This window comes from Meleagris gallopavo, chromosome 5 (assembly GCF_000146605.3).
Source record: "Meleagris gallopavo isolate NT-WF06-2002-E0010 breed Aviagen turkey brand Nicholas breeding stock chromosome 5, Turkey_5.1, whole genome shotgun sequence".
In the NCBI taxonomy this organism is placed as follows: domain Eukaryota; kingdom Metazoa; phylum Chordata; class Aves; order Galliformes; family Phasianidae; genus Meleagris; species Meleagris gallopavo.
Window position 1 is genome coordinate 20,049,777 of NC_015015.2, and position 25,939 is coordinate 20,075,715.

General features: G+C 37.2%; 1 protein-coding gene across 3 annotated transcripts in view; it reads right to left on the minus strand.

The window, feature by feature from the left end:
- LRRC4C (leucine rich repeat containing 4C) overlaps positions 1 to 25,939 on the minus strand; it is a 531,845-nt gene that overhangs the window by 455,421 nt on the left and 50,485 nt on the right. The window contains exons 1-2 of one of the 3 annotated variants that reach the window (XM_010711270.3): positions 12,043 to 12,153; positions 586 to 1,060 (exon numbers count right to left, since the gene is read on the minus strand). The gene's annotated coding sequence lies outside the window, so the exon portion shown is untranslated. Of the gene's footprint in view, positions 1 to 585; positions 1,204 to 12,042; positions 12,154 to 25,939 lie in introns of those variants that run through there. The other 2 variants (XM_019615507.2, XM_031553516.1) reach the window with 2 other exon arrangements.

Genomic DNA, 25,939 nt, shown 5'->3' on the forward strand with positions numbered 1-25,939 from the left:
GGGGGGGCAGCATGAAAGCAGCATTCCAAATGTTAATGAGAAGTAAACAGCAGAACTTCATGTAAGAAAGTGCACAAATCCTCAATTTCCATTCTACCTTCTGCTTCCACTAAAAGCAGCAGAAGCAGCTTTTAACTTACATATTCATTGTTCCAGAGCTGGCTGAAATGCAGAGAAAAAACTAGACAAGAATTATGGAAATATGGATACTTCTATTGAAGATATTACATGAGCTTCATTTCTTGCCTATTCTTGATTCTAAACATTTTTGCTGTTTTAATAACAAAAAAAAAGTAAGAAATCTTTCCTAGGAATTCTAATACCTTCAAAATGAGAGGAGCTTTCTAGTGCTATTCAACTAACGCTTTCCAGACCTATAGATCATTATTTTGCAAGCATTTTTGCTGTGCAAATAGCAGGGGAAAAAAGATAAAACAAAAAGAGGATACAAACCATAAGCACAGAATTTACAAATACCGCGCTGCATGCCACCTGCTACTCATGTTTATATATTTTTTCCAAGCCTAAACAAACAAGCACAACCAGCCTAGGAGACAGAAGGGATAGACAAACCCCCAGACTTACCGTTTGTGTTGTCCCTCTGCAAACTTCTCCAAAAGAAATGTAAATTCCCTTAGCTGTACTTTATTCTTCTCTCCTTTCTCTTTCTTGAGTCACACAGAAGCAAAATAATCAGTGTTCAGAGGTTCCATTTACTGCTCTACCATCCTCAGCAAAATGCGTCTAGGAGACTATGCCAAAAGTAAGCCCAGAACTCGGAGGCAATTGGAAGAGGAAGCGTGGGGGGTTGCCGAAGGACCAGATTGTGAAATGCAGCAGCTCAAGCGCAGAAATATTCTACTGTACAATATACCTGGCTTCTTGCTCACCAAAAAACTGTAGTGCAAACTGTCAGTAGTAGCCTCCAATAGCTGCTGTGTGTGCTGCAGATGGTACGTCTCACTGTTACCTTCCCAGATGGGTAGAGGATTCAGAGAGCAGCAAAACCAGGGGGTCGCCTCCAAACCAGGTGGATTGCCAGCCACTCATTCGCTCAGTCCTATTAATCAAGACAAGAACAGCTCAGTCACCAGAGGTATCTCCTTCCAGGGTGCACAGGATTATGGCAAGGTTATTAATCTTGCTTTGCTGCATCTCCCCACCCCCTACATTCAGCAGCCTGCACTGAGATGATTGCCAGCTCTGTCTCTGTCCCTGTTCTACTGCATTTTGCTCAGCCCTCTGTTGCTGCAAGTGAAACACAGAGGAGGGAGGAATACTAATAAGGTGGTTAGCTACAGTTTCTTTAAGGCATTCTACATACTGCCTGTGCATGTGCATGTACACATTTTCTGGGGGCAATCTGGGTTTCTTTGTAGCTGAAATAGGACCTGTTTCTACATCAAAGTCTGAATTAATCTGGATTATCACTTAATGAATATCAGAGCCAGCAATTGTGTTTTACTTAGGATAAGAGGAGGGTACTAAATGCCCTAGAAGATTAGGAAGGCAGTAGTGGTTAGTGGAAGGAGGCAGGGGTTTGTACAGAAGCCATACCGTGCTCTGAATGTGTTCTGAAGTGCTTTAGGCACCGTTTTAGAACTCATTCTTATACCCTGTACCAGCTGGAATTTTAAAATCAGCACTATAACATCCGTATATAGATTAGACAGCAATATGCAAAGTCAAGTAAATATTTTTAGAAAAGAAAGGATTTCTGGCAGGAAAGGAAAAAATTTAGGAAGTTGGCTGAGACAGACATCCAGCACTGCATTTATGAAGGTGCTTGAAATTCTTTACTAAGAGCCGTTCTTCTCAAACCGCTCACTCACGAAATGAATTTAGAGTTCTCAGTCCAGCAACTAGAACAAAGTTTCCAAGCATTCCTGAGGAGCTAGCCAGCATTGGTACACTAGCTTGGGAATTGCTGAGGCAGGTAGAAATCTGAGTTGTAAGTCACTCCTCTGAAATCCAAAGGCAGTCATATTGCCTTTGCACTTCCATAGGTATTCCAGACCTTCCCCATCAGGTTCAGAAAGCAAGGGAATCCACAATCTTATTTATTTATTTATTTTGCTGCAGACAACACTTTCACACTCTCTCAGGTATCTGAAAGCAAAAATTTTTCAGAAAGCAGTTTGAGGATTTTTTAAAACCACAGTAAGTTACAACTGTGTGGGTTTGGTACCTGTTTAGACTTACAGTTCACCAGTCTGAACAAAAAAATACAGTTCATGCAGCTCCCTGTTGAATGAGCTACGTGAAGTAAGTTCAGTGTTTCATTCTACGAAAAGAGCTACCACAGCATGATCTAGCACAAGCAGTGCTTGAACAAGCACAGGGATAGAAATGCCAGAATAATTTTAGGCAGCTCGTCTATAAGCTAACTGGAAAAGAGCCTGGATATACTGCCTATGGCAGTATTGCTGTTACTTTAGCATAGAAGACTGCAATTTAATATGGCACTATTACCACAATATTTAATATTAACACCAAACAAGAGCCTTCTGCTGGTAAGCACACCCCGCAGTTTTGACAGCCAGCGAACTTAAAAACCGCACAGCACAAAAAGGCTGCATCTCCGTGGTATCTGGAAAGGGGAATATAGGGCACTGTAGGGAACTGTTTCAGAAGATGGAAGACCAGCCCTGTTCCACTAATCACATGTATTCACTTGGGCTTTAATGCACTCTTCCAGCTTAACTTGCAGTACAATTTAAGTCTAAAATGATTTATTTATTTGAAAGTCCACAGAACTAACAGGAAATGTAAATTTTAACTATTTTCTGCTTTTGCTGCACTCATTTTCTTTTCTCCTTCACAAGTCCTTCTCCTTCTAATCCCAACACTGTACGACATCTTCTTTCTGTTTAAGTGCATCACTCAAGAAACAGTATTTTCATTCATCCACAGTTGTAACTGAGCCTATCTGCATAAGAAGATGAACAACCATAGGAGCTCGGACTGAAGACCCATCTAGCTAAAATTTTAACTGTGTTAGTCACAGTCACAGATAAACATCAAGGGAGGCATATTTCCCCAGTACACTGCCCCGATCTTTAATTATCTGCACCATAAGGAGTTGCAAAGTCAGAAACAAGAACACCTCTCTTGGGTATGCTGCTCACAGCTTCTTAGGCTTCTGTCACATCCTTCCTGAGCTTTTTCTTTATGCTGGGAGGCTCTTATAGATTTAATTGTCCTTCGTATTGAAATTGCTCTTGTTTAAGCAATCTTGTCACAAAGCTTTTTCACCTGATGAGGTGCTCAAAATGCCACAGGCACGCCACAGACTTGCAATGCTACTTTGATACTTTGTTTTGAGAACACACCATCGCGAACACTTACAAATGAAACTTCTGCTCTCTAAGAAAACTGCATGAATGATTTGGCTATTCTCAGAATATTAACTTCAGCATTTAGAACACTTACAAGTAGTTGATTAAGTTTTCATAAGAAAGATCTCATATCTAGACCAAAGTCCACTGGAGGCAGTCTTTTCTAAATGCAGTCAGAGAGTCCTGGGGGCACTTAAAAAAAATTTACAGGAATAATTCAACCAATTAACACATATATACAATCTGTGGGATCTGAACCATAGCAAAAAGAATAAAATTCACTCACATTTAATTTGTATGCTGCAGATTATATTTTAAGAAAATGGGAAAACAAAATTAAGCATTATGCTAGAATAAGTTATTGTTAATGGTATCCTCCAAAAACTGTTCATCATAACCCCAAAGGTAGAGGTAAAAATCTCCGTTCTACTTCATCTGTGGTCACATCTGTGTTAAAACTACACCACCTGCTAATGACTTTCACGTTAATCTAAAGGAAAAATATCCTTTGCGTTCTCAAGAATTGGCTGTGTTATTATTATTTTTTTTCTATTTGTCTTCCTGTGGGGCAGCACATGCAGCAGTTTTGTCCAAACATCTTCTCAGCCTCCTAGCTACCACAGCTTCACAAACATCTTTGTTCATACTCCCACACCATGCTTAAAACAAAGACCTGAACTGTGCAGCGCTAGGAACATTAGGATGCTTTCCAATGAACAACTCTCTCAGAAGTTGTTAAGCATACTCAAAACAGCAAAAATTTTCAGAAGTCTCAGTGAGATAAAGTAAAGTCATGAGGAAAAGCTGGCAAACAAGAGAACGCATTGTCTGGAAAAAAAAAGTACAAAACTTGACAATGTTTATATTCAAGACAAATGGTAAATGGTTTTCTAACTGCACTAAGCATTTTTTTAGGAAGTATGGGTCAGGATCTATCTGTTCCTGTTGCAGTAAGTGTAATAGTAATAATCTCATCCTAAACCTCACTTCTCCAGGGAAGTATGTATCTAACACATCCTTTGTGTTCTTTATATCTGAAAACACAGTCAAAGTCCAGTCAGCAACTTAAGCAAGCTTTTACAAGCTTTTGAGATATACACAAGGCATTATACATAGGTTGCTCTGCAAGTAATGCCTCCTATTTGTATCCTATTTGGAAACTACAACAGATACAAAAAGCACAATAACACTATTTCATAGAGCAAATTCCCAGATACAAAGCGCTATTTTCCAGCACAGTCATCACCCTTATCTGTGCATTTTCACATCTGATGAACAGCACCAGTGGAAGTCACCCATTGTTTCACAGCTGCTTTGATGGCATTATTGCTAGGAAAACGTTGCCCACACAGTCCAATTTATATTGGCCCAAATAGATAGAAGTCAGAAGGTACCAAATCCAACAGGTGTGGTAGGATAGTCCAGCCAAGATTAGTAATGTGTTCCACTGTCTTCAAACTGATATGGGCCTGGTATTATCATATTGCAAGAGAAAAGTTATCTTCTTCTCTGGCCTGACTGGAATTTCAAGCCTACAGCTCAGGCAGCATCACAATGTAGTAGCCAGAGTCAACGGATTGTTCAGTTTCTAGAAAATCCAGAAGGATCAATCCCTTCCTAACCCAAAAGACAGTGGATATTGCTCCACCCACCAAGAGCTATGTCTTGAACTTTTTTTTTGATGGGGAATTCACCTGTCACTACACCTTGGACTGCCATTCCGATTCCAACCCATAGGGCTGATACCACTTCTCATCACCAGTAACGATGTGATCCTGGAAACTGACCTTCAGCCTTGTATTTGTTCAATAGGTTCAATGACAAATATGCAAGCACTGTTCTTCCTGTTGCTGTGTGAGGACTCATGGAGCAACCTGGTGCAAACTTTGCGATATTCCACTGTTGCCATCATTTCCAACAGTTCGCTAGCCATAACCTGCCAATTCATGTAGATGAGCTGATTGAGATGCTATTCATTTCACTGTGTGACAGCATGGCTTGTCTTTCACGTCCCTGTCACCACTTCTGAAATGCACCATCTCACTGTGTTCACATCCACTGTTTGGTCTCCACAAAAGTTCAGCAAGAAACAGTGAATGTCAGTTAATGCATTTTCTTTCCCCAGAAGGAGGAAGCCAATTCCACACCTTTGCTTCATACACACTTCCATGTCAGATGTCACTTTGACAAACCGCCCCTCTGTGCCATCTGTTGCACAGTAACAAAACGTAATGGAATATTGGCAGGAAGGTTCAACTTCTACTCCATACCACCAACACCTGTCTCTGACATCGGAGGCCAATAATAAAATAGATAGCATTTCTTTTATAACAGTTCTCATTGTTAAGCTTACTAACGTACGGATAGGCGTGTCATACAGTGGCATTCAAGTTCTTTTAAAATCTACTTCCTTGGCAAACTGAACAATTTTCACTGTACATATTTTTAGTTCCAACATTCTTATCATCATATATGAACTTTCAACATAAAAAAAATTTACTCTAACTCAGTGCCTTAAGCCTTGATTTCAGATTAATTCCGGCATGCTAAAAATACCAATCATAATCCCCTTGATTTTTGCTATTTGGCTGCTATCACTCGAAAATAGATTTACCAATCCTTATGCCAGACTTTGACAGAAAATCCAATTTGATCAAAAGCCCAAATTTAAAACTGTACATGTTTCCTTAGGTTGATGTTGTTGGCTTTTTTTTTGTTTTTTTTTTTATCCCTCGAAAGAAAGACTTTCAAAAAGGGGAAGAGAGTATCTAAAGTCTTATTTGAAAGTATCAGAAAGGAAGGCTACTTAAGAAGCAATATGTTATCATAAAAATGAAAAGACAATTTCCAAACCCAACAATCCTATAGACATGTAGCACATAATTCAGACCTATACCCATTCCTTCCCAATGAAGTATATTACACATCTGCCCTCTCTGCTTAACAAATAGGTGAAAATACATGAAGGATAGAGACACAACCTGTGTTCGCCCTCCCCTTCCTCTTTCACAGACACCAACATACAGCCACAGCTGTGAGCAGAAGATCCCAAGACACAGATCCTCAGCTTGAGCTGATATGACTTTTCTGCTTACATTTGCTTTCATTTTTCTGTGACAATCATCTCTCCTACCCTATACAGAGAGGGGCCAGAAGAAAACTGCATGATGTGTCTCATGATAACCAGAATTAGTCAAAAATTATTTGTCTGGATTTTACTCACACCACTGAGTAGTTGCTAAGAACAGCTGTGTTCTTGAGTTATACAGGCAACCTTAAATACCACATCACTGTTTAATAAACAAGATGGTTACTAAACTAAAGTTAAATACCTCGCACCGATTTAGCCTGTACTGAAAAAGCACTGACTGCAAGACAGTTGTGGTATTTCACTATTACATTTGTTCCCTAGAAATATTTTTCTTTTCTAAACAGCAAGGAGATTTTTAACTTGATTTTTTAGTTGGTCATAAATCTCTTTTTGACCTTTAGCTTAACATATATTCAGGTTTAAAAAAATTAGTAAAGAAACAGGAAGACTTAGACAATATGGCTACAGCATACAATGTAAACCAGTATTTTGAGTTTTAAATAATTTATTTCTCCAGGCCCTCTGACTATCCTCTTTGTACCTTGTGTCCATCTGCAGGATTTTATTATTCACACCAACTCAACTTCTACTGACTGCAATTAAGAACACCTGAGTGACACAGTTTCATCAATATTCCATCTCCTCAGAGAGTGCCATTTTTCTTCCAGCCTCAATTTCCCGTTTCCTTTTAAGTCTCACTTGTCTGCATAGGAACTCAGTTAACCAGCTTGACACAGCAGGATAGGTGCTGGTAAAGAAGCAGAATGACAGGAAATTTAGCTTCATTTTAGCAAAAATATGTGCTTTTTGTGTTTATCTGAACACTGCACACTGAGTCCAGCTGTCTGACAAGATGATCAGGGAAGGTCAGAACGTCTTCTCATATTTATGACCGTGCAATATTTCAGAAAGGCATTCCATAACATTTAAAAAGCTGCAAGCAGTCACACCAATTACTAAGGTTTGCTTGCATCCAATAACATGTATGACATAGAATGGTTCAGTTGAAAGAGACCTACAAAGATCAAGTCCAGCAGCCTGGCCACTTCAGGGCTAACTGAAAGTTAAAGCATTTAATGAGGGCACAGTCAAACGGCCTCTTGATCACCGATAGGCCTGCAGCACTAGGCACCTTTCTAGAAAGTCTCTTTTATTGTTTGCTTATCTCTGAGTAAAGAAATATTCCCTAATGTCACACCTGAACATCCCTTAGTGCAGCTTCATGCTGTTTCAATTTATCCTGCCATCAATTCCCAGGAGTAGAGCCTGGTACCTCCCTCTGTGCTTCCCTTCCTCAAAAAAAACTGCAAAGAGCAATTAAATACCTCTCAGCATCCTCTTTTCCAAGCTGGAAAACTCTAATTTCCTCAGTATTTCCCCAAAAGGACATACTTTCCAGTGCTTTTGACAGCTTTGCTGTTCTCCCCTGGATGCTTTCAGGGATCTCAATATCTTTTTTTCAAAACAGTGGAACCCAGAATTGCACACAATATTCAAGGTGTGGTGAACTGATGCTAAAAGTAGACAGAGAATCACCTCTTCTGAGCACTGACTGTTCACTTTTCCGACAGTGAATCAAGACAAGGGAAGAACTAATTATAGAAAAACAAAGCACTCATTTCAAGTTTTACAAGAACAAAAATGGCTGAGCCTTTACAAGTTTTACCCATACTCTGATGAATCCTGCAACATCAAGTCTCATCCTTCACATACCATAGTTGTATTGAAATACAGTACCTAAATACCAGCCCATACTAGGACTAAAATCAAACAATTCATTTGACAGTCAGGAGAAAGACTTGTAAGGCCTTAGGATATTTGGAGCTACTGCAGAAGCCACAAAATAAAAGCTACTTCAGCCCCCGAAAAAGAAAGGTGGCTATAAAAAGCTATCTCTTGAAAGATAAATGAATTGAACCTTGTACATGACGGCACTTAAAAGATCTAAATGGTTATTGTACTCCATGAAGAAGGAAATTGTCATGTTAATGGAGAAAACCTAAATAAAAATCTAGTTACATGTTTAGATCAAGTAAGTAATTAATTTGATTGTTATCTTGGCAGTTACTGCACAAAATTCAGAAATGGAGGGGATCTATTAGCGCCCATCTCTCAATGATTGCTTTCTAATGTATATTTATCAGTTTACAGTCTCATCTGAGCAACAGAGTCTCCATCACTTTTCATTGGAAATTTTTCTGGAGCCCCATCAGCCTCAGATAAAGTTAATTTTATAAAAATCCACTACATGAGCACTGAATTTTAACATCTCAAAAATGGGTACGTTGGTAGAGGCTATTATAGATTTGGATAACTTATTTTCTGTTTAATATTTTTTAAGTCATTACATCAGTCCCCCTATGTGCAACAAAGCACTTAACAAGATTTCCTTTGCTCCTCTTACTAACACGTACATATAACCATGGACTACAGAGACTCAAAATTTAGTATAAAAAAAAAGTTAACAATAATAATAAAAGAGCAGATGAGTTTAGACTTCAACCATTCTGTCCTTCTCATCTAAACCAGTGCAGCAGTTCTGAGTATGTTTCAGTAATACTAATATATCTACAGAATATGTATCAGCATAAATAGTATTTATTATACTTAGAGACAACATTCCTTTAAATTGCTTTTATAGTTACAGAAATCTACATAGGAGCTTATCATTTCAGACTGTTTATAGCTATTAAAAAGATTTGAAACTTCATCATTCATTTGTTCTATTCTAGACACTTGCTTTTCGGAAGAGTAGACTAGACTCTCCTAGGCCCAGGGAACGCTATAATTACCAGCTAAGACAAATACCTTTAACGTATGTGCTTACATTTAGTATTAGCTGATTGTTAACAAGGGTTAATCCTCAATCATTTACCTTACAGAAATTATCTTGCTATGGACAGTGCTTCACTAACAGATAAGCTCCCTGTAAAGACCAAGAGGCCCACTGGCTGCTGGTGCCAATAGAAAAGTAGTATTTCTTTAAGGATTAATCAAGGGAATAGCATTTTTAAAATAATTGTCCACTCTTGTTAATGTTATCTCCATGTTCTTTGTCAGTTGCACAGCAGGAGCACGATGTCTTACACTACACAACAACTTTTAGTCCTCACCTACTTGATCCAGAATTAAAGGTTTCTCTGTACTGTGATCAATACACAGACTCACATCCCATTTCCACCTCAATCAGCTGTATGCCCTGGAGTCCACTGTAATTACTGAAAGCACAGCTAAGATAATCTCAAGAGGTTCACCAAATATATTTTGGAGATGTAATGAAAACTGAAGAAATTCAATATGAGCTGCGTCTATTAGCTGCCATTGTAGTGAGCTTGTTCTTGCTGCCAAGGGTGAGAGATACAAAGGACAAAGCAAGAGGAAGTAGTAAGAAGCTATTACTGAAAAAATTCTATATAGATTCTGGAAAAGAAGAGTAATTATATCTTTGAAGGAGCATAAAATACATCTGAGGATTTTGTCTGCAGTGGTAGGATAGAAAAATCAAAATACACACACATCACTGAGTTTGAAAACCTTTAGCTAAAGATTAAACCCCAAAAATCCACATCCTAGTGTCATATGAATAGCAGGCTGAAGGATTAAGCAAAAAATAACAATTTGAGATTTTTAAAGTCACTGTACAGGAGAAGCAGTAAACACCTTAAATACTCACGTGAATATACCCTTGTTTAGAATAATTCAAAATAACTAAAAATTGCCTTCTCCATATCACAGTATTTCATATAGCATTTTTCACAAAAAAGTCATAGCGATTGTCAGATTCACCAAGGTTCAAACACCTCCCAGTTGTTACAACTAGTAGTTTGTTAGAGAACAAACAAATAAAAGACAGCCACAATTTAACTTGAACTACAAAGAATTTCTGTGGGAAAAAACAGTCTTTCCTACATTGCCTTGAGTAATTCACAAGAAGAAAAACCTTCATAAATTTAAATTTGATTTAGGCTCATTAGATGGAAACAGAATACTGGCAGAAAAATCTGTCCTTGAGGTAAATATAACATGAAAACAAAGTACTAACTAAAAATCTGGAGCTTAAAGCTGTTTTATGTGGTAAAGAAGCTTTCATTAAGAATTTAAGGTCAAGAACTTCTTTCTATCTCAAATATAAAACCTGTATGATAGTTCTCATCATTTAGAACTTCGACATTGTCATTCAAAGGAATTGATATAAAGGCCATGTGATGGGCTTTGACATGGATTAGATAAGACTGAACAAAGTAATAGTACAATAGAGAATAATTTTATACTGATGGTAAGGTGCAGTAGATAACATAACAAAGGAAGTCTTTTTCCACTGTTAGATTTCATGATCCAATAGAGAAAAACTGAACAGCTTATAGGATGCAGCATGAAGTCATGAACACAGAAGAAAAGATTTTTTTTCTGCCACAAAGGTGTATCAGAGAGATTCCCAAAAGTAAACTTCCTTAATTTGTTCTTTTCAGAAAGTCCACACGTGAAATTATTCAGAAGAGCTCAGCATTGTCAAGCTTACTTGATCATACCAAAGTAAAAATTCTAAAAATACCTTTGCATCTGTAGTTCAGAATTTAACACAACTTTATAACTTTCGGATTGCATATTTGCTATCAGGTACCTCCTTCAGGCTAAACGTTTCAAGAAAATTAATTCAGAAACTTCAGAAAATGAAAATTGTGATAAAGATACTTTGATTTGCTAAGGAAAGCACACACCTAATGCATTGAAATTTTCTAATACACTTACACCTTGAAACAAGATTTCAAGCTGACAGTTAGCTCTCACCATCATCAGAAAATGTCTGTCATTCAAATTTTTAAAGCACTGCAAGCTCATAAAACAAAAACACAAGACCTAAATAAACTTGGTTCACAAAGTTTCAACAAAGAATTACTAGGAGTTGGGCAGCTGGACTACCCAGGACTATAAGTCAGATCTGCCGAGAAAAACGGTTAGACAGAAAATAGGGGGTGAGGAGAGGCATGAGGGAGAAGAAAGAAATTGAAAGACCACAGGAAAATAGGCTGATTTACACTGATAACTGCAAAAGAACCCATGTATACCTCAGAAAACCATGGGACTAGAGCAATCCTCCAAAGTTAAAAGGAGCAGACAGGGCCTCCTTACAGCAAGTAGAAGTCCAGGTCCCCGTTCCCTTCATCCTCTCACAAAAAGAAACATGCTTTCCCGCCTAGCATTTCCTCACAATTATTTTTGGATATCAAATTACATCAGACACAATAAAATCATAGGTAGTGTTTGAATATCAAGTACTTATCCTCAGAAAAGGAGCCCCAAAAGAATAAAGTTCCCTGAATTTAGGAGGGATTACCTCCATGTTTTTTCATTTCCATACAGCAATCCATACTTGATATTTCCCATTAACTGGTTAAAGGCAACTAAAATACAATATCACACACACACATTCCTCACCAACTCTGCTGCTGCCCTCAGACTCCCCTCCAGGAGTATCTCAGTGGCCTTTCCAAGAAACAGCTCCCCAAATAACAGAAGTTTTTTCCTTACACCACTGGAAACACACAACCCTACTGCCAGGTCTAAGTAAGAGAAGGCACCATAAAAAGAGTTAGAGAAAAAAACTTATTTTACCTCACATCTTTTTCATTACCAGAAGGTCCTAATACTCCTGCACTCCCAGACTAGTCAGGGCTCATGCACTGATCCAGCTGGGCACTGATGGCATTTAGCACAAATGCACACACCTTTGCCTGCCCCACGCAGATTTGGCAGGGCTCCATACACCAAAGGACTAAGAAATTCACAGGTGATTTTTGACCTATAGTGTTCTGAACTTCTGTTTCATATGTAAGATGGGGATCGTGTTACCAGCTTATTAGTAAAGAACAGAGGAACATTAATATTCATGAAGCTCTCAGATGGTCTAAGGATAACATCCATAAAAAAGCTTATTGCTTAATAATTGTGTTCCCAGGAAAGCATTTGAAGCCGTTACCATAAATAAGGCATAGGGTCAGGCACATCAAAAGCACAAGTATGAAAGCACATTGAACAACTAGAGGTGTGCAGTCACCAGGACAAAAGCACACACAGGTGATCCTGCAGCTCCAGCCATGAGGACAGCTCCAATGCTCTGGGCTTCTCTGTGCTGTTCAGGCTTGCGGTGCCTAAGATGTAGTGGCACATTTTCTATGCCTACTCCTTTCACATATTCTGTGGCCATAGGGAATCATCTAAATTTTCTTCTTCTCCTGTTGTGTATATCCATTAATAACTAATGTTACCTGCCAGTCCTAATAACTTTTATATTTCTAATTTTTAAGAAATTGATGTTTGAGTGACTTTCTTCTTACTATAGAACGTAAGAGGTCTCCTTATGAAATGCGTTTCCTTTATGTGTTCACACTGAATTACGTTTCCTTAACATGCAAGGCCATAATGCTAAGGTGGCACAAGTTTTCTTTTGCCTTGTAATACACACAATCATCAAATTATATTCATCAGCTACTCTGTTGAACCTACACATAAATGCCTTCATTCCCTTAAAACGGGAGCAGTATAATATTATGTCTGCACTGATACTGGTTCAGTCATTATCCTTTAAATACGAGCACCTGTAGTCACATGTTCAGAACAGCAAGTCACTGAGAGCTTACAAAAGTGGAAGTCTTAGCCTGCTTTAAAGCGTTACTGAGTGTTGCTGACCTGAAGTATTTTAACCCATAGCAAATCAAATCAAAATGTCTGAGCCTGAATCTCTTCTTTTGCAAGTCACTCTGAAAGAACTTACTTTGCACCTGCTGTAATCTGCTAATACAAATCAGCTGTGTATATATGAGTCTTGCTTTCAGCTAGCTGCACTCCACTAAGGGTAAACTGTCTTTGAAGATGTGTCTTTTTGGTTTAATTATTCTCTTGAGAGGAAGTTTCATAATCAAAATGTCAGTGTAATTTAGAAAAACTTAAGCTCTTAAAGTATTTTGTGAGTGTACTGAGGGAAGGAACATACTTAATTTTACAGATCACAGGACTTTACTGAAGAATGATTCTGAACACAAATATTACTAGCATTATTTTGATGGTCTGTAACCCAACAAAGAGTGCTTATTTGTTGTCATTCTTCAAAATGAAGAAAAAAACTCTACAGTGGGGACTATAACGTGGGATAACAACCTAGGGAAGAATAAGAAGCATAAAAATGATTAAGAAAAAAAACAAAAACAAGTTCAGAAAAATTGAAATTCTCATTAATAAGATAGTTATTTTACAGAAGAAAGATGCTAGTTATATATGTTTAACCTTAGGCTTTTAAGAGGCATTTGAGCAAATTTCTGCATCAGACATGCTGAGTTTGATCCTAACTTTTCCAATCTTATGAGTAATCAACAAGTTGAATTCTACTTGTGAGTAATGAGTGAGAGATTATATTCCCCTGTACAAAAACTCAGCCTTTAAAAAAAAAGAAGCTGCACTGTTAAACCAAACATGGTTATGATTTATTGGAAAAAAAATCTCATATTTTTACAGAGGCAGCATTTCTTGGAATTGCACATGGTGCAAGCTTTACCACATCAATTACATCAATTCATTAAGCCTCAAATGGATTCAGTAGCTTAGAGTTGCAGCAGCACCACATGTTGGAGGAAGGCCTGGGCCAATCTCCACCAATTCCAGATGACTCCAAAACTGGAGTATAGAATTCACTGATTTCAAAACCTCAAGTGTGGGGTGATCCCTACTGGAGCACAGACACCCCAGGCTCTGCAGGTGATGTGAGGAGAGAAGAAAAGCAGCTGGCAACGTTTGCAGACCATGACTTCAGCTGAGCCTAAGGAAGGTAGAGAAGTCCTTCCCTCAGTATTTGTTCCATTGTGCATAGTTTCCTTCCTTAAGATACTCAATTCAGCACTTAGAGATATGTGTTAATTAGCAGTAAAATATGAAAATTCTTCAAGTTGTGAGTCCATTCGGCCGATTACACGATACAGTATTCTGTACTTCACTATTAGTCCATATTAACCTGTCTGCAGCTTACCGTGAATTGGTTGTCATGATCACAGCTCAAACACAGCACTGACTATATCAATCATACAGATGATAGATTCCTTAAGAAAGAAGCAATGAGTAGTTATTCGCAAAAAAAGGTATTGTGTTACATTTTTAAACCTTGTATTTAAATTAATTTTAAAAGGCTTTTTAAAGAGCTGACTATTTAGAAAGGCATATTTTCCCTAAACAAACTCATCCCTGTTCTCTGCTTAAATCACAATTACTGGCATTTCTAAAATTAGGGGACACCTACAATTGTTGGCCTCGTTCAGATCCTCCAAGTTTAAAAAGGAGTTATTTCTCATCTGTCACTCATCATTAAATGCTTTTTACTGATTTCAAATCTAGAGTTTTGCACACAATCTAAATTTTATTACAAAAATCAGGTTCTGTTCTGTAGTATAACAGCTAGAAAATAACAAGTAAGAGGTGAGAAAACCATTTTAGCTGTATACTCACTAAGGTAATAAAATTCAAACCCTCACAGACTTCCTGGTGGATTACTGTTGAAATCGAGTGTGTTTCAGCAGACTTACACATTTAATCACCCCCAAACTCTCCTACAAAAGATACTTCTTGCTGTCTGGAGCCAGAAATACCAGGGAAAAAAATTCCAGAGAGAATAATTTTCAGTCTGGAGTTGCGGAAGACTAGATCACTAGAAGGGACTTATATTACTTTTTATTATAAGGGTCAAGGGCACATAAGATAGACATCAAATAGGATCTTTACTGTACATTGTCCCAATAAAGTATTTTGTTTCTCAACCCAGTCAAGAAGTATGCATTTATATGCTGTATAAAAGCCAAGTGAAAACACAGAAAATAGGATGCTTTCAGCATCTACTTTTCATCTATTAATTTGCAGTCTTCTGGTCCTTTATTGTGTAGACAACTTCAATAAATTACCATCATGTTTTAAAATGATACAGATGCTAATAACTGAAAATGGCTAGGGAAGAACTGGGACTTGGTGAGTTTGAATAACTTGACCAAGTTGCAGAGTACTTTGTAGGGCATTCAGAAAAAAACTTCGGTCCAGTTCCTTAGTTACATACAAAACCATCTATGTTGTAGCTTCGCTCTGCTGCAATACTATCAGCAGCACAGCATCTGTTTGCAGGGACAAAGACCTAGCTTATCAAAGGTTTTCAGGCATGTAATTAGTTGCCTAACTCTCAATGAAATTAATAGAACAGAAAGACCTAGGAAGGATAAGGCACTTTACCCACAGCCTGTTCCCAAAGGAGTTCAGGTACGAAAAACAGTCATTATAATTATCAGTCAGATGATTAATGCTAGGTAAGAAACATACGGCCTTATGATGTGAAAGTGGAGTCCTTTAAGTACACTTTCTTTATGTCAATGAAGAAAAGTACATATGTAGCAATAAAGTCTGTCAACACTTACATACACTTACCTCTAGAATCTAGGGTAGAAAGTAGCTTGTTTTAATATTCCCAGAGCAATCAGTTACCTCTAGGCTCTGCTATGCTTGCCAGTGACCCTGTTCAGGGCCAAGATTAGACGAATTTGTTGGTCTGAACAAGCACAGCTCTCCATTTTCTTTCAGTGCTTGACATGCCAATCTGCACAGGTCTTCCTATTCACCCAAGATTCTATACTTAAGCATGAAAGTATCTAGAAAGACTTCATTTTTTACCAACCAATATTTTCTATGAAGCTCTGTAATATTCACCTTTGCAGATACAAAGTGGTATTTTTGTATTTCTCCCACATCTAAAGCTTATTTGCAAATGGCAAACTACCTACGAGCATCAGGCTTAAGACTGGCAAATTCATTCTCAATTCCTTCTCAACTCTCAACTCAAGTCAGGAGTGGGGGAGTGAGCAAAACTGTTACCTTGGACATCTGGAGAGCTCACTGGACTGCCTGGGACATTGCTTGGGAGACTCTCTTGAGAGACAGCCTGAAGGGCAAACAGTTCCAGGAAGTCTGTACACCCCTCAAGAAGGAAATCTTAAAGGTTTAGGAAGAGGCTGTTCCCCGCAGATGAGCTGGCAGGGAAGAAGACCAGCCTGGCTGAACAGGAAGCTTTTGCTAAGAATCCAGAAAAAAATGGTAACATCTTTGGAAGAAGGGTCAGGCAATTTGGAAAGAGTACAGGGATGTTACTAGAATGTGCAGAGAGAAATTTAGAAAGTCAAAAGCCCAACAAGAACTTAATTTGGCCACTATTGTAAAAGATAATAGAAAAATGTTTTTACAAATATATTAAAAACAAAACAAGGGCCAAGGAGAATTTCCACATTGGATGTGGTGGGAAACATTATCGCCAAGAATGAGGAAAATGCTATGGTACTCTTTGATTCTGCCTTCAATAGCCACTTACCCACAGGGTACTCAGCTCCCCGTGGGGAGCAGAATAAAAAGAATAAACCTCCCAAAACTCAGGAGGAAATAGTTAAGAGGCCTGCTACCCCACCTAGACTATCAGAAGTCTATGGAGCCAGATGGAGAAAGAAGCACTTACATCACTTATATCACTTTCAAAAACAGATTTTCTTCCATCCAGCTCTGCCAACTGCCCTAATTATCTTTCTGTTGCACCAAGAGCTCCTACAACTAGTCACTGCCATAGTTGAACATCACCACATAAGCTGTCTACCCTGTCACTCCAGAGGACTTATGGCATTGACTCAGAGAACCACCTCTCAAAGCCAGGTACATTAGTAACAATGCTTTCTCTTATCAACAACTGTTAAATGTCACTTTCAGCTGTTCTCCTTGCTGCTCATACTCCCAGTATTATGTAATACTCCTTTTTCTGAATTGATGTGTAAAGGAAAAACACTCTTCGTACAACTTGTATGAAGTGTCACACATTTTGTTCAACAAATCTTGATAAATTCAAGATCTGTTTATTTGTTTTTCCTCTTCAGTGCAAATTTCTACTTGCCAAAAAAAAATCCTGTTGTGTCCTGTAACCTGTATCCTGCTTTGACTTTAAAAAGTTGTGATACTTTTACAAAAGCTACGCATAGATGTGAAGTACCCTGTATACAGTCCTCTGCTACCACTAGCCTGTTAATTTTATATAGTTGGGTTAATAATTTGCATTATAGTGACAAGTTACCTGTGTACTTAAAACATACACATTCTGCAAAACATTAAGTGAGAATTTAAATAGTCCCAAAAAGTCCCTGGAATAACACATGTATATAAAATCACTCATTGATTTAATGGTTTGTAGGAAGAAGATTATATTTCATAGACAGGGACTGTTTTATAGAATGCCTGAAACGGTTTTCAGCCATGAGATGTTAAACTACATCAAAACATTATTGTTTTTAAAAGAGTTGAAAAGAGAAATAAAATTACAGTAAATCAACTGAAATGTTTCTGAAGGCCATTATTTTAAACTTATTTAACTACTGAATCAGATAGCTTTGACAGGATGCTGAGTAGAAAGCGTTCTTTCTCAGTCTGGCCTTAATGTTTCACAGATATTTCCAAGTGTATTGTTTTAAATTATCAAATGTCATTTCTCCAAGAAGAGCAGTGATTTTTCTTCTTTGATTTGATCAATACAAACTGAAGAGTTTCATTTAGTGGAGGAGGCGGAGCCTCTGCTGTTTCTCCTGTATCCCTCTTTTATTTTCACTTTACCCTTACTCACACCTGAACACACACATGAATGTGTGGACAAAAGACTGACAGGTGAGCTTTGTTCTGTTCTACTGTCCTAAGCAGCTGCAGGATCTTTCAATATTCTTCCAAAACCAGAACAATCTTTTTATATCTACATACAAGCCATAGTCTTTGAATTACTGTTGTTAATAATTCTCAACATGTGTCTTGACGTAAAGGGCTTAGGAGAGAAAATATTGTTCAGTTCCATTCCCAATATTATTAATTCAGCACGTGTAATTTCTTAAGGTATCTCTTTTACTTCTAACTTCTCTCAAACATATTTTACCTCACGCTCTTAGAGATAATTCTTCATGCCTTGATTCAAAACATGAGGAAATCTATGGAAAGAACCCCATCAACTTCAGTGGATTTTCAGTGGATGCTTAATACTTTTTAAAGTGCTATATGATCCTTTAGTTGACAGATGACATTTAAACAAAAAATGTTATCAAATTATTGTTTTCCCTTACTCGGTTATTGATGCTTCATTCTATATATCAAAGAATGAACTCACATAACAAAGGAAAATAAAAAAACCAAGCATCAGACAAGAATCTATTGCTTTCTTTATAGCATGTCAGCATTAAATCACAGAGGAAGTACAGCAATTATGTTAGCAAAGAACAGCTCCTGTTTTTTTACACACCAAACATTCTGATAGTTTGCTTTGCATTGCCCATGAACTATTCTAATATTTACTTAAGTAAATATTTAGCTAGTTCAAAAAAAACTCTTTATATCATAATTAGGAAACACAGGAAAAATATTGGGGAAAAAGGCATACTAGTTTACATAGTAAGAAGTATTTCCCCAAACAGTCATTTCTTCTCAAGACCTTCATAATCTGACATTTTGCAGTGGTGAAATTGATATACTGATAAATATATCTAAGTATAGCATGTATAAGTGTAAGTGTTTTTAAAACATAGTATTTTTACCACAATATTACAAACAACATAGCATAAGGGATCTGAGGGGGTCCCAAGCTCATGGGAGCAGGGTAGGTGGCCCAGCCGAGGTTGGACATTTCAAACAAAGCCTGACACTCAGCACCTTCATCTGAGAGAGAAGAATTAGTCCTCAATCAATACTACGTGAAAGAGACAGTGCAATTGTTCCAACAAGAAAACAGATTTTGACCTGGGGTATATTTCCCTCAGATACTCATAAGCACAACTGTGCTTATATCTGGTGTAGGCATAACTGAACTACTCCAAAACTGTAAAGGAAAGAGAGTAAGGAGAGAAAGTCTGCTGAGGATCATAAATAATTCATGTAAACTGGTTTCTGCAAGCAGAGCTGTCCTAGCAGCATGCAGCTTTGCTTGGGCTAAGCGCCCAGACATTAACTCAGCTTGGGTAATTTTACAGCAAGCACTCATTTCTCAGCTTCCACAGACAAAGTGGCCATCAGTTACAAGGCAAATGTGCTGGACACTAACAGAGGGTTATCAGGGCTGAACTGCATTAACAGGAATGTACAAGATCTTTTGACTCTTACTTAATCTGGGTCAAGGAAATAGCTCTTATTGTTTATTTTGTTGGCTCAGATTATCCCTTACTAGTAGAGGGTTCACTACTGTTACATATCATGGCTATGCAAAGCATACCTGAAGAATCTAGAGGTCCTTCCCTTCCTAATCTCTGCCTCTGTGCACATGTGCATTCTGGTACTGCTTGAAGTAGAAGTAGCTGCGCAGCTCCACAGCCATGCCTATCCCATCCAATTGGATTAGAGCAGCATTCCCACCTGATGTATGGCTTTCCAATTGCCCTCAGACTTTTGTCTCTCTCTGTGAGATTTTGCAGCCAGGAAATAGTCTTTCATTTTTTACCAATAAATTACTCTGTAGGTGTTATAAAAAACAAAGAATAATGTATTCTCATTGATGAATGTTTCTTCAAAGAGCACAAAGTTGTGATCTGACAGTTGTATTAGACAAAAGAAAAGCTACATGAATTCTAAAAAGTTTTAAGATAATGTCATTAGTACTTGATAGACAAAACAGGCTAAACAGATTTTGTGATCTTTACATCTGGAAAAGACGGTATTTGATTCTGTATACTCCATTGATGCATTTCCATTTACATGCAGAGACTATGAACATGACCATAGAAGAAAGAAACTAATGAGACAAAATACAATTGCTCTCTCTTTAAGGAAAGACTCACTCTGAAGCTCTTTTACTTTCCCACTTGACCTCCTCAGGACCAGATTACCAGCCTTTTATTTGCTTTCTTCATGGATTTGTGCTGCATATTCTGTTTGCTTCACTCAGTGACTGAACTCACAGCATTCAAAGACTATCCAAACTTTCTTTTTATATGCAGTTTGTTATAGAGTACATTCTTGATAGTCTTATGTAAGCCCTTTGGCTGAGTGTATATGAACATACTACAGAGCTCTTGAGTTTTCAGTTTTCAAGAGCATTAAGCTTCTGTCCTCCTCAATTTATTGTTCATAAAATCTACTTAGAAGAGAGGCATTTTTTCTAGCTCTCAAAATTTTCTAGCTCTTTTGTAGACTCTTGGTTGGGTGAAAAATCCAAGATTGTTCTAAAATTCTAAAATTCTCTGATGCTGAAAGAGGAATTGAGTTTTCACTTAATTCCACCTAAAAGAATTTCTGCACACTGCTTACAAATATTTTATAATTTTCTTGTTTTAAGTTTCTTATCCTATTTCTCAGCGTCTCTGAGATTAGATTACTTCTACAAAGTGCTTTCTGATATATTATTCAATTGTTAACCTTGTAATAACTGTTTCATTTTAACATTCACTTAATATTACTTATATATTATTTTATGCCTAGCACCTATCACTGCATGGTATTTTTCACTGAAGTATGTCTGTTCTCTGCCCCCCTGCCAAAATAATGTTTTCCTCCCAGTTTCCTGGACATACGGTATTAAAATGAATTTTGCAATGTTTTTCTAACTATGGAGCCGATTGTGCTGGAAGACCTTATTAGTCAACCATTCTCTGATAAAGAAAAGGCTTTTTTTTTTTCTTTTTTGAAGCTGTTCCCTACATTTTTTACATCATTTTTAAACAACTATAGGCACAGATAAAACTGCAGAGTGTTACAGAGACAGGATGAGGCAGGCAGAAACATTTTTGGAATTGGACAGGAATCTGAATATCTTGCCAAAATGATCTGAGTCTGGAACATCGAAAAGGCAATGATATTACATCTGAATTTTGTTTGCTTGTTTGGCTTGGTCACTTGTTCATTGTCAAAACTGAATTACAGCTTTAGTCCACATTTCACACACACACACCAAAAAAAAAAAAAGCCTTTTAGCTTAGATTACGTGAGAAGAAAATGCTTCCCTCAAAACCCAGAAAAGCAAAAGTACTTTGAAGATTCGACTCCACCACCTTCCTGGGCAGCCCATTCCAGTGCTTGATCACTCTTTCAGAGAAGTAGTATTTGCTAATGTCCAGCCTAAATCTCTCCTGGCACAGTTTGAAGCCATTCCCTCAAGTCCTAATATCAATTTCAGCATAATCTCTACATAATACAGTAAGTGAAAATTCACTTTGTATGTAAATGTTTCTCTTATATTACTTATCATTTTAAGGAGTATGGATCCTGTAAAAGATGATATACAAAATGAAGAGCTATAATTGTAGTATTTTATATAATCTCCAGTAGAGCAGGTGTTTCTGATGTTCAGTCTGCATCTTAACTCCTTAAAATGTTGTTTGTCACAAGGTAAGAACAGACACCTATTCTATTCTGGAAACTAATTATTTGCAACCTTTTGCTAGGTCTTATCATATTTCCCTATTGTAACTCTGTGAAAACTCATAAAAATAATTTTTTCTGAATTTTTTTTCTTTTAATGGAAAAGCATTATCCATAGCTATTAGAGCCAAATATGTAAATGGATTATTTAAAAAGGCCAGAGTATTTTTAAAGGCAAAGATCAAGGGTATCACGCTACAATTGAAGATGATAAAGAGGGCTTATAATAAAAAAAAACCTTGTAGTTTTCATTTTTGCACATTAGTATGACCGGTAAGACCATAAGATGTTTAGTTTATATCTGAAAGTTGAAGTCAATTAGCTTGGAAAATGATTACTTCTTAACCTAAGGTCAGTAATATCTACACTCTATTTTAAGACAGGATGAATACCCTGTGGATTTCTCTCAAAAGGAAACTGATGATGAATATGAAAGAAGCAGATGAGAGTTCAGTGTCCCTCACCATGTTCTGGAGTTGTCCAGTTTTGTTATTATGAAAATATCAGTAACATTTTCCACTGAATTTATGAATCAAATGAGAAATCATACTTGAATACATGTTCGTTATAAAAGCTTAATAGAAATATAGTTGTTCTATCCTTGTTACACAAAACTAGTTTGGTGTGACCCGTTTCCAAAGAAATTTTATAGCACTCTGAGAAAAGAATAAGCACAGATAACACAGAATTAAATTTATGACACGGGTTCAAAAAAGAGGAAAAAAAGGCACATTTCCAGGGCACATGAGCTGGCAATTATCTGCTACAGAGTGCTTCTTTAGCATCTGCAATTCTACATGCTCCCACCAGAGGGGGGGAAAAAACTACACCATGGCATAATATTTGCATATAAAATACAGTGCTGTGCACTGAGAAGGAGGAGAAAACAGTTGAATAGAATAAGAATTCAGGCCAGGGGCATAAAATTCCTGCATTTGCATTGTGCTATATATTATGGGGGCCTACCTGCAAGGAAAATATGATAATTTTGGTCAAGTATGAACAGAACTGAGAACCTGGCATATGTATGTATGATACTAACTTAAAATTTTAAAGCTACTGGAGGAAATGAATTGCTTGTGAGTACTGAAAAGTTATCTAGCTCTACCGAGTTATGAACAAGTTCTTTATCCATGTATACATCATCACCTAAAAGTATGCTTTCAAATTTTTTCTATGTCTGTTTCCAAATTAAAGTTCTCCTGCATCACGTATATTAACTCAGTACTCTTATACCATGGTCTTTCTTTACCTCCAGTAGGAACATAGTATCTGCTGTCTCTATATTTTTTCCACTGGAAACTCATTCATCCTTCAACACCCTCGTCTTGAGTCTTCCGAGGCTCAGTATGTCTCAGGGTTTTATTCTTCTACTCTTCTATTCTTCCCCCAAACTCCCTTTGGGTTTTAAATTCCCAAAGCCTTTTATAGGCAAACAGAGGAACTATTCATGGATTTTCCTGCAACTAATTGATCAGAAGAGAAAAACTATGTCCCTGACTCCAGATCTCTAATAACTGCATTTCTTTAATGTTCAAGAGAAATGAAGTGCTCTTACATTTGTAAGGTGAGTATTCCTCCAAATTTTATCTTCTCTTTTTTTTTTTCTCAATTATCATTATATTCTGTATTATATGGCATAACTTTGATTATTAGCTACTGTGGTAAAATTTATATTGCTCCTTTCCCACTCCCTGACTAAGTACACAAGATTGTTTCAGATGCAGCAGGGGTGGTACCTGTTACAGTATTTTGTGTTTCAGTAATCAGAACATGAGAACACTGCCTTAAAAAAGGGCACAAGCCTTGTGTTGTTATGAAAGTTCTCCTAAAAAAACATGGGTGGATGCATTCAAATCCTGACCTGTGACAACATTAAAAACATCATATTCACATTCAGTGTGCCCTGAAGACTTGAGATCAATTGGCTACTGTAGAAAACACATCATGCCTTTTATCCCTTATATATATCAAGACAATCTTCTAAACTGAAGAAAATGTTTCAATGTTGACAACCAAGTAGCATCCATCTGGAGACCTAAATAAATACTTGTTTCTGTATCTGGCTTGCAGGAAATCTTTAAACACATACGTGAACATAACACTGCACAGCCACTCTTAATGTTTTCATTGGGATTCACTTCAAGGACTCTGAAAGGCAAATTGGTTCCTCATTTCTTACTAGCAGACCTGCTATTTTTCAAGTCAGTTCATATCAATAAATGGCAATTGACACATATGGTAACACCTATTATTTTCCCAATCCAGATGAGAGGACTAGCTTTTTACATGGCAAAGTCAGTATCTAAAACAGAATGAAAGGAAGCAAGAAAAACATATAGTCTCTCCTAACTTGAAGAAAATGAAAATAAACAAAGCTGAAGTGGATTTGTTTTGTTTTCCTAAAATATAGATCAGAATGCCTCAGTCACCACATAGAATACAGCTTTGTCTTCTTTCCACTCTAAGAGAACTCCATCTGATTCTTTGAAAGATTCTGTTTCTAATTAGCACACATATTTGGGTTTTAATCATAAGATTCTTTCTTTCTTAGACAAGTACTGGCTTATAGTCTTGTGACAGTAGTTCTTATTTAGCTCAGCAGGTCTGATGATGTATATGCCTTGCAAACCTGTTCCTCTCTGGACTGTGAAATAGTAATTAATGCTTAAATTATCCCTTCCATAAACTGTCTAGACTGAAGGGAATACTGCCCTCTGGATACAAGTAGTCCTAAATTCTTTAGGTTTTCTCTGCAAAATTTCTTTATGTCAGCATATTTTGTAGAGAGTATATAATACCTCTTTTTATAGACCTTTTGACTCTTTTGTGTTCAACATATAGATGTTACCAGACTTGGAAAGAAAACAAACAGTGGTGTTTTCACTGGAGACTGGAAGGTAGCTATGGATGTTCTTACTTCTCAGTGGCTCTAAATGCCAGGTCAATAAAGAGCGTCAAAGAAAATCTCAGATATTCAGTATTAATTTCTGACAAAGTCACACAAAGTCAACAAAGTTTCTAAGAACTGCTGCCTCAGTATTCATAATATCACACACAGCTCTTTTTTCTGTCATACAGGGGCTATCTATAAAAGAGCACAGCAAATGGATTCTGTTTTTGAGATATGGGATCTTATCCAGAGTGACTGATAAAAGAATAAACACACAAAAGCTCAAGTATATAGGTATGTTCTATTACATCTAGGCAGACTCTTTGGTGTACATCTGGTGATTGCATTAGCTCCAGCTAATATGGATCATTCAATAGAATAGAGATTTTGAAGAACAAATGTATCTTCTAGTAATTTCTAAAACAGACAGACCAACAGTAAAGCTGCTGAATATTGCAGTTCACTTGTATCCAAGTGGTAAGCTATCCTGCCACTACCCTTCCTAACTCATTTTAGCATGTATTTCCATAGTATGAATGTAGCTGGATAAGCCTAGTATCCCATACCATCCTCCTATAGCTCTGCATCCCCCTCTACATCCTCACATCCTTCAGTGCAAAGATATCCTATGCCAATCTGCTCACTGAGTATTTTGGCATCTGAAATCCTCCTAAGAGTCTCCTGGGTAATTTCTCTGTCATCGGCCAGCCTTACTTGTGAAAAGAGAAATCTAAATCTTCACTTATAAGTACATAGAGCAGATCTCAATGCAGAATTTAACATAAATAGATAACAGTAAATGGAGAAACACAAGACTCAGCAGAGCAATGAAAGTTATAGTTAACCTCCTTAAAGGCTGTCTCCAGTATTAGGAATATCAGGAATAGAGAACTGATGCAATCCCACTGGTAGCTTTTATCTCTGTCTCCATCCTATAAAATCAGTACTCTATAAGGTAAAGATTGAACTTAATGTAAGTCTTAAAATAAATACTGTAGTCCAGACCTTTACCACCCCAACCCCCAAGGGCTGTAAATCTCCATCTCCTAGTATCTGTGTTTTTTCCAAAGAAAGTCAACAAATGGACATTCTAATTGTGTTGTGAATATTGTGCAGCCTGAAACTGCACAAGATAAATCATGTTTTTCATCCAAATTTGTTTCATCTAAGATGCAATGTTTG